Here is a 7,871-nt window from a genome sequence, read left to right as displayed (position 1 = left end):
TGTCAGAAAGCCATTGTGTGTTGGTGGGAACAAGCAGAGAAAGCTGGGGAACGACGGTTCAAAATGGGACTACGGCTCAGTTTGTGTGGGCATTGAGATTACAGTGAACACTCACTGTTGGGACATACACTACCGTTCAAAAGGTTGGGCTCACTTAGAAATACCCTTGTTTTTGAAAGAAAAGCACATTTTTTGTCCATTAAAACGAGTCTAAAGGACAGTTTTATTGCTTCTTTCATCGGAACAACAGTTTTCAGCTGTGCTAACATAATTGCAAAAGGGGTTTCTAATGATCAATTAGCCTTTTAAAATGATAAACTTGGATTAGTTAACACAACGTGCCATTGGAACACAGGCGTGATGGTTGCTGATAATGGGCCTCTGTATGCCTTTGTAGATATTCCATAAAAAATCAGCTGTTTCAAACCTTCCATGCTTGACGGATGCATAAAAATATTCCCAACCTCCGACAAACTGATATGTCGTCCATATGACGCTTTTCAATCTGTTAGCACACCTTCTACAGATGCCATAAAGGCAAGATGTGAGGAAGGGCTAGGGACTGATATTTCTGTGGCAGACTGGGAAGAGAGCTTGGAGTATATCCACACCTGCTCCATTAACTCCAGACATCATCTCATACAATTCAAGGCATTACACAGATGACACTATTCCCAAAATAAACTGCATAGGATATTTCCTGATACATCCCCTATGTGTGATAAATGTCAGGCTGCGCAGGGTACACTACTCCACTGCTTTGCCCTATGCTCTAGCTTATATGGTTATTGGTGTGGGAATTTTTAGGATTCTCTCTGAAATTCTGGAGATTGCAATAGACCCAGACCCACTTCTGATAATCCTGGGAGTTTCTGATTTCCCAAACGGATTAACCAACCCCCCAAAACAACTCATCTCTTACAGTCTCATTTCGGCAAAAAAAATGTATCTTGTTGTTTCGGAAAAGGAGGGAAGCACCCTCTACCAAATTATGGCTCAGCGAATTGGCAAACACTGCACACTTAGAAAGAATTAGATATACAGTGGGGCAAAAAAGTATTTAGTCAGCCACCAATTGTGCAAGTTCTCCCACTTAAAAAGATGAGAGGCCTGTAATTTTCATCATAGGTACACGTCAACTATGACAGACAAAATGAGAGAAAAAAATCCAGAAAATCAAATTGTAGGATGTTTTATTCATTTATTTGCAACTTATGGTGGAAAATAAGCATTTCTGAACAATAAATTGTCAACATTTGACCAAATCTGGCAGCCTTTCCTCTCTTCCTTGGACCAGTCGGCGCTGTGAATTTGTGCATTTCAAGCACTCTCAATTGTCTACTGTATTTCTGATCAATTTTCTGTTATTTTAATGGACAAAAAAATATATATTTTCTTTCAAAAACAAGGACATTTCTAAGTGACCCCAACTTTTGAACGGTACCGTAGATAAACTGGTACGTTATTCTCTACTGATCGGTGAAGTAGACGACAGATGCCAATGTCTCCTATGATCTCACAAATCTCATCCAGTTTGTCTTGTGCCAAATGAACTTCACTGTTCTCTCTTATCTTCTCCTGCCTTTTCTCCACCTTGGAGAAATAAACAGCAGCACAGGAGGCTGGTCACTATAACAGCAGCACAGGAGGCTGGTCACTATAACAGCAGCATTAATAACAAACCTTGAGGTGACTTGCTGGGTGTGTGTGTGTGTGTTGCTTAGCTGACACTAGAGATGTGCCTCTGTAGAAACAGAGACAAAGAGCCAGTGTGTGTGTGTGTGTGTACATGTGGCAGCTTCACATCTTCATGCTTTCCTCTGTATAGGCCAAAGCAGGGATCCTTCCAATAGGTCCACAGGTTGTCTCCCAGCACTCATTGTGTAGGAACCATACAGATATACAGACATTTTTAACAAAACCTGAGGTCAAATATTAAAATACTTAAACAGCAAAAAAACATGTTTAATTATTATTATTATTTTTTATACAAATCACAGTGGTTCAAAAATATTAAATAATTTTTATTTTTATTTTTCAAAAGCAGCAAAACATTCTGATTGTTGTCTTTTTTTAAAAGCCCTTAGTATTGTGTATGTGGTGTGTTGTTTCATAAATGTATTAACACAAGCAGTTAATATCACTTTGAACTGGAAAATGAAATTAGAAGGGGGAAACAAAAGTGCATAATAATAATAATAATATGCATAAATCACACTGAAAAGTCACAGAGCAGAGATTCATCTTCACCCTACTACGGCCCCTGTCTCTCCCCCTCCCAGCTCTATGTCCTGGGCCACTTTCGAGACAGGATTCTCTAGGCTAACAGCTAGCTTTGGGTCAAACAAGTGGAGGTTGGGTTTACGAAGTTAACTGTGGAATACCATTATAGCAAAGGAGCAGTTTTGCCTTTTCGAGTCAAAATGGTAGACACAGTACTGCTGTGGAAGTGTCTCAGTCTTTACAGATGAGACTCCCGCCCTACATTTCAAATTAAGAGCCCAGTTCTCCACAACCGCAGTCTCTGTCTAAAAAGCCTTTACCAAGGAGAGAGAGAGAGAGAGGGAGCAGGAGCCAGATTTGGATTGAAGTTGTTTCTGACTGCTCAGGCAAGCTGGTAAATCTTGGTTTAATAGTACACACATGGTTTAAAGGCTACATAATAGACGGAAAGTGCAGGCCTTGACAGACTGCCGAGTGCAAAAGATCAGTTTGTTACGAAATCTGAAATCTGTTGGATCTCAATGTCTTTTCCACAGTTTATTATCTATAGCTTAGCTTGTTTGGATGATGTAACAAGGTTTGGGTGACATATTTGTAAGCTTCCAAGTCGGGTGCCTTACTACTGTAGACTACCGTAGGCCTCATTAGCAGAGCCTCTCTGGTACACAGCATAGGATTTACGAAAGATGGGTCGATCCACAGGCACTAAGAGACAAGAAGGAAAGCTGCCTGGTTGAATGTGTGCGCGCGTGTGTGTTTTTAGCTTGGGTGCCAACCTGAACCCAGAAGGCAGTGGTTTGGAGGCCCCCTCATGCATATGGCAAGCCGAGGGCTCGGGGAGACAGGCAACAGCGTGAGAATATCTGAAAAGGCACAGGAGACGCCAGGCCAGAGGCAAACAACAATGGTTGCTTTCCATGAATAAATGTCATGTTAGAAAATATTAGCTTAATCAATGCTACAGCAAATTCTCATAGGAACACTCATGTTTTCTTGAGTTTATACCACTACACTCTATAGCTAATCTGAACTAGGGTGATGTTAAAGTGACATCATAAAAGAGTCTGGACTAAATGACAGTAGTGCAGTAACCGCAGTTCAAATGATAGTCCATCATCTCACACCAAATGCGAAGTTACAGAAATGAGCCTCTAGGGGAAAATGTGGCTCAACTATCGGTGGCTGGTCAAAGCCAAGGAATTGTTTTACAAGTCCAATGAAAACAGTCCATTTAGCTCCCAAGGCAGCCAGTTGTATAAATGGGACATTCTCAAGGTGTATGGATTAATTTAGTGTTAGAACTTGAGTGGCAAACTACAACTATGTACTGTACTAGCACTGTCAATTCCTGGGGCAACCACATGCCCAACAGCTGGCAACCCAAGAACACCATGTCTCATATCTAACCTGCTGCTTCCAATACACCACAGAACAGTGCTAAGATAATGCTATAACAGTGTACAAGAAGCAAGACATCTCTGTCAAATTCCTGTGTACCGTCAATGTTATTCTGAGAATAATATTATATAAAATTTGAATATTATGACTAAAGAGGTTTCCCACAGTATAGACGCAGGCTTCAATGTCAGCCACTAATGCTATGAATAATACCACTGAGTCCAGTTTGTCTTTGTCCGTGAGCATGAGACACCCACTCAATAAAACCAAGTACACCACATGGACCGTTAGAAAACAAAAGGAGACTCCATGCTACAAAATATCATTGTTTTTTTATAAACTTTTGAAAGAAGTAGTCCATGCCAAGCACAAATAGGCAGAGGTAAAACGACAGAAAATAAGAAAAGTGCAATCCAATATTAAAAGTCAAGAGAAAAGTGTCATTACAATGCCAAAATTAGGCCACCATGCAAAAATACTAATAACCACATCCCACAAGTATTGACCATCATTCACACAAGGAAACCAGTATCCTCTTCCTGTCAGCTTTGGTATCCGCGAGGTCAAAGGTGTCTAACCCTGGGTCTCTATCGGTTTACAGTGGCTCCTCTGCTGGTTTAGGACTGACTCAATCAGTTTGCCAACCAGAAACAGACCATACAATATATGAAATCCCCTTCATCTACTAATTTAAGGACTGTCGTTGACTGACCACCAGCAGACCCAGTGTCTCTCCAGGAGGGCTGGGGTCTGTTGCCCCAGAGGGAGGCTCAGTTGTGGGAGACAGACCAGGGAGAGACCTGCCTCTCTGGCCTGGGTGGGGGGTGAGACTGGGTGTGTTAGCATAACCAGACACTAAATCAATCAGTTCAGCTATTATCCTTTGCAGAACCTGTCTGTAACTGTATACAACTACCTTAAAACTACACTACACACTTAAGAGTATACTCGGTTCCTCATAGTGGATGTACATTTTTAAGGCACAAACCATGAGGGAAGGCTTTGTAGGGCATGTCTACCATTAGTCGGACTCAAATAACCATTAGTCGGACTCAAATAACTCCTCATAGACAGGGGTCATGAAGTGAAAACATCTGTATGTCCCCACGTCAACCCCAGATGAATGTTCTAATATCCCAGCCCTAAATAGGGGCGCTAGGACTATTTTTAAGATGCCTGGGTTATTTTCCCTTCTATATTTTGTTGGTAAGGTCAGCCTGGGTTACTTTCCCTTCTATATTTTGTTGGTAAGGTCAGCCTGGGTTATTTTCCCTTCTATATTTTGTTGGTAAGGTCAGCCTGGGTTATTTTCCCTTCTATATTTTGTTGGTAAGGTCAGCCTGGGTTATTTTCCCTTCTATATTTTGTTGGTAAGGTCAGCCCGGGTTACTTTCCCTTCTATATTTTGTTGGTAAGGTCAGCCTGGGTTACTTTCCCTTCTATATTTTGTTGGTAAGGTCAGCCCAATTCTCACTTGGGTCCCGTGAGATCCTACCGTACAGCTATTTCAGTAGCCGTTGAAGACTTAAAACATGTCTTCTGTGGAGAAAAGCAAACCGAGCCATGTTTCACACCATCTATCCAACTCCCGCTGTTAGTCACCGTCGGCAAGTAGCCTAGCGGGTAAGAGCGTTGGATCAGTAACCGAAAGGTTGTTGTTCTAATCCCAGAGGTGACAACTTTGCCTTGAGCAAGGAATTGAACCATATTCACTCCGGATAAGAGCCCCTATTATATGATAAAAATGTTACATGAAATCTCAAATCCACAAATAGAACAACAGTGCTTAATAAAGAACGTGTCAAAAAGACTTGTTTTCCCCCACATTGGGGGGAGAGAGATTGAACCAGGCAGGGGGGAGAGAGAGTGAACCAGGCAGGGGGGAGAGAAGAGTGAGCCAGGCAGACGGGGAGAGAGAGGAGAGAGTGAGCCAGGCAGACGGGGAGAGAGAGAGTGAGCCAGGCAGACGGGGAGAGAGAGGAGAGAGTGAGCCAGGCAGACGGGGAGAGAGAGGAGAGAGTGAGCCAGGCAGACGGGGAGAGAGAGAGTGAGCCAGGCAGACGGGGAGAGAGAGAGTGAGCCAGGCAGACGGGGAGAGAGAGGAGAGAGTGAGCCAGGCAGACGGGGAGAGAGAGGAGAGAGTGAGCCAGGCAGACGGGGAGAGAGAGGAGAGAGTGAGCCAGGCAGACGGGGAGAGAGAGGAGAGAGTGAGCCAGGCAGACGGGGAGAGAGAGAGTGAGCCAGGCAGACGGGGAGAGAGAGAGTGAGCCAGGCAGACGGGGAGAGAGAGAGTGAGCCAGGCAGACGGGGAGAGAGAGGGGACGGGAGAGAGAGTGAGCCAGGCAGACGGGAGAGAGAGAGAGTGAGCCGGGAGGCCAGGCAGACGGGAGAGAGAGAGTGAGCCAGGCAGACGGGAGAGAGAGTGAGCCAGGCAGACGGGAGAGAGAGAGTGAGCCAGGCAGACGGGAGAGAGAGAGTGAGCCAGGCAGACGGGAGAGAGAGAGTGAGCCAGGCAGACGGGAGAGAGAGAGTGAGCCAGGCAGACGGGAGAGAGAGAGAGTGAGCCAGGCAGACGGGAGAGAGAGTGAGTGAGCCAGGCAGACGGGAGAGAGAGAGTGAGCCAGGCAGGGGGAGAGAGAGAGCCAGGCAGGGGGGAGAGAGTGAGCCAGGCAGACGGGAGAGAGAGAGAGGGAGCCAGGCAGACGGGAGAGAGAGAGAGTGAGCCAGGCAGACGGGAGAGAGAGAGAGCCAGGCAGGGGGGGAGAGAGTGAGCCACTCCTAAAGAGAAGAAAATTAAACACAGTAGCAACGCTTTACTAGTTCTCTTCTTCTTTCAACACACCTGTTCTGATACACTGTGGTGGATTCATGGAGATCTTAAAGGTGCAGTGGGTTATGAAGAGTTCCTCAGCAGTTCAACATCCAACTCCAATAGCATTCAACTAAAAGATGGAACTGCATCCTCTTTGTTAACAACTGATTGAAACATCACACTCCCTCACAAATAAATAAAACTGCACTCTGAAACTAAAAGCAAGTCCAATATTTGGTCTAATACTGTATTGCAAATTATGTATTTAACTTAATGTTAAGATTCAACTCTACTCATACTGAAACGACCATCATTGAAATGAATAATACTCTGAATATATTCACGAACACAACGCCTATTAGACTGCCACACACCTTTGGATAAGGAAAAATAACCCAAAACCTCTCAAGCTTTTCCAAGAGATCCTAAACCGTTCATAGGACACTTGTGCATCAGATGTGAATGTAACATTATCTTTGTAGATCAGGTTCCTGCATATTAACACTGATGAAGGACTGGGCTGACATTTCAACATTAGTGGACAGAAAAGGAACAAGGTGTGCATGTATGTTTAAGTGTGTGTGTGTGTGTGTGTGTGTATGTAAGTGTGTGTGTGTATGTTTAAGTGTGTGTGTGTGTGTATGTAAGTGTGTGTGTGTATGCTTAAGTGTGTGTGTGTGTGTGTGTGTGTGTGTGTATGCTTAAGTGTGTGTGTGTGTGTGTATGCTTAAGTGTGTGTGTGTATGCTTAAGTGTGTGTGTGTATGCTTAAGTGTGTGTGTGTATGCTTAAGTGTGTGTGTGTGTGTGTGTGTGTGTGTGTGTGTGTGTGTGTGTGTGTGTGTGTGTGTGTGTGTGTATGCTTAAGTGTGTGTGTGTATGCTTAAGTGTGTGTGTGTGTGTATGCTTAAGTGTGTCTGTGTGTGTGTGTGTGTGTGTGTGTGTGTGTGTGTGTGTGTGTGTGTGTGTGTGTGTGTGTGTGTGTGTGTGTGTGTGTGTGTGTGTGTGTGTGTGTGTGTGTGTGTGTGTGTGTAAGTGTGTGTCATAGTGTCTTTTAGTAGACATATTGAGCACCGTTTTCAATTCCAGCTAGAGGTGTGAAAGAATGTGCTGCAGTGACACTTGGGTTTTACCTGACACTACAGCTTTAAAGACACACAGACAGGGATCAAATGATTATTCCTCCTTTCCTAATCCCTTTTTCCTTTCCTCCCATATTTGCCATGTTATGGAGGAGGAGAGGAGACAGGAGGGAGAGAACATGTCACAGCTTCATTTTTGGTATAATACCTTTCAACACTATGTGAGGACAAACAGCTAAAGTTGCCTTTCAAATACAACTGGAATAAAATAAAAAAGTCAAAAGCTACTGGAATCAAGGATATAAACAGGTAGGGGAGAAAACTCCTGCTTGCTCCGGGTGACGGTTGATGATGGTAC

The 7,871-nt window shown here is 44.0% G+C and overlaps 1 protein-coding gene across 1 annotated transcript in view; it reads right to left on the bottom strand.

Moving 5' to 3' along the window:
• Window positions 1–7,363: 7,363 nt before the first annotated feature.
• Window positions 7,364–7,871, bottom strand: part of rhobtb4 (Rho related BTB domain containing 4) — a 40,106-nt gene continuing 39,598 nt past the window's right edge. Inside the window, 1 exon segment of the mRNA XM_046348017.1 lies at window positions 7,364–7,871. This exon segment is cut by the window's right edge and continues 1,730 nt beyond it. The gene's annotated coding sequence lies outside the window, so the exon portion shown is untranslated.

This window comes from Oncorhynchus gorbuscha, linkage group LG04, assembly GCF_021184085.1.
Source record: "Oncorhynchus gorbuscha isolate QuinsamMale2020 ecotype Even-year linkage group LG04, OgorEven_v1.0, whole genome shotgun sequence".
Lineage (NCBI taxonomy): Eukaryota > Metazoa > Chordata > Actinopteri > Salmoniformes > Salmonidae > Oncorhynchus > Oncorhynchus gorbuscha.
The sequence above is the reverse complement of the archived record's forward strand: the minus strand, read 5'-3'. Positions and strand labels throughout refer to the sequence as shown.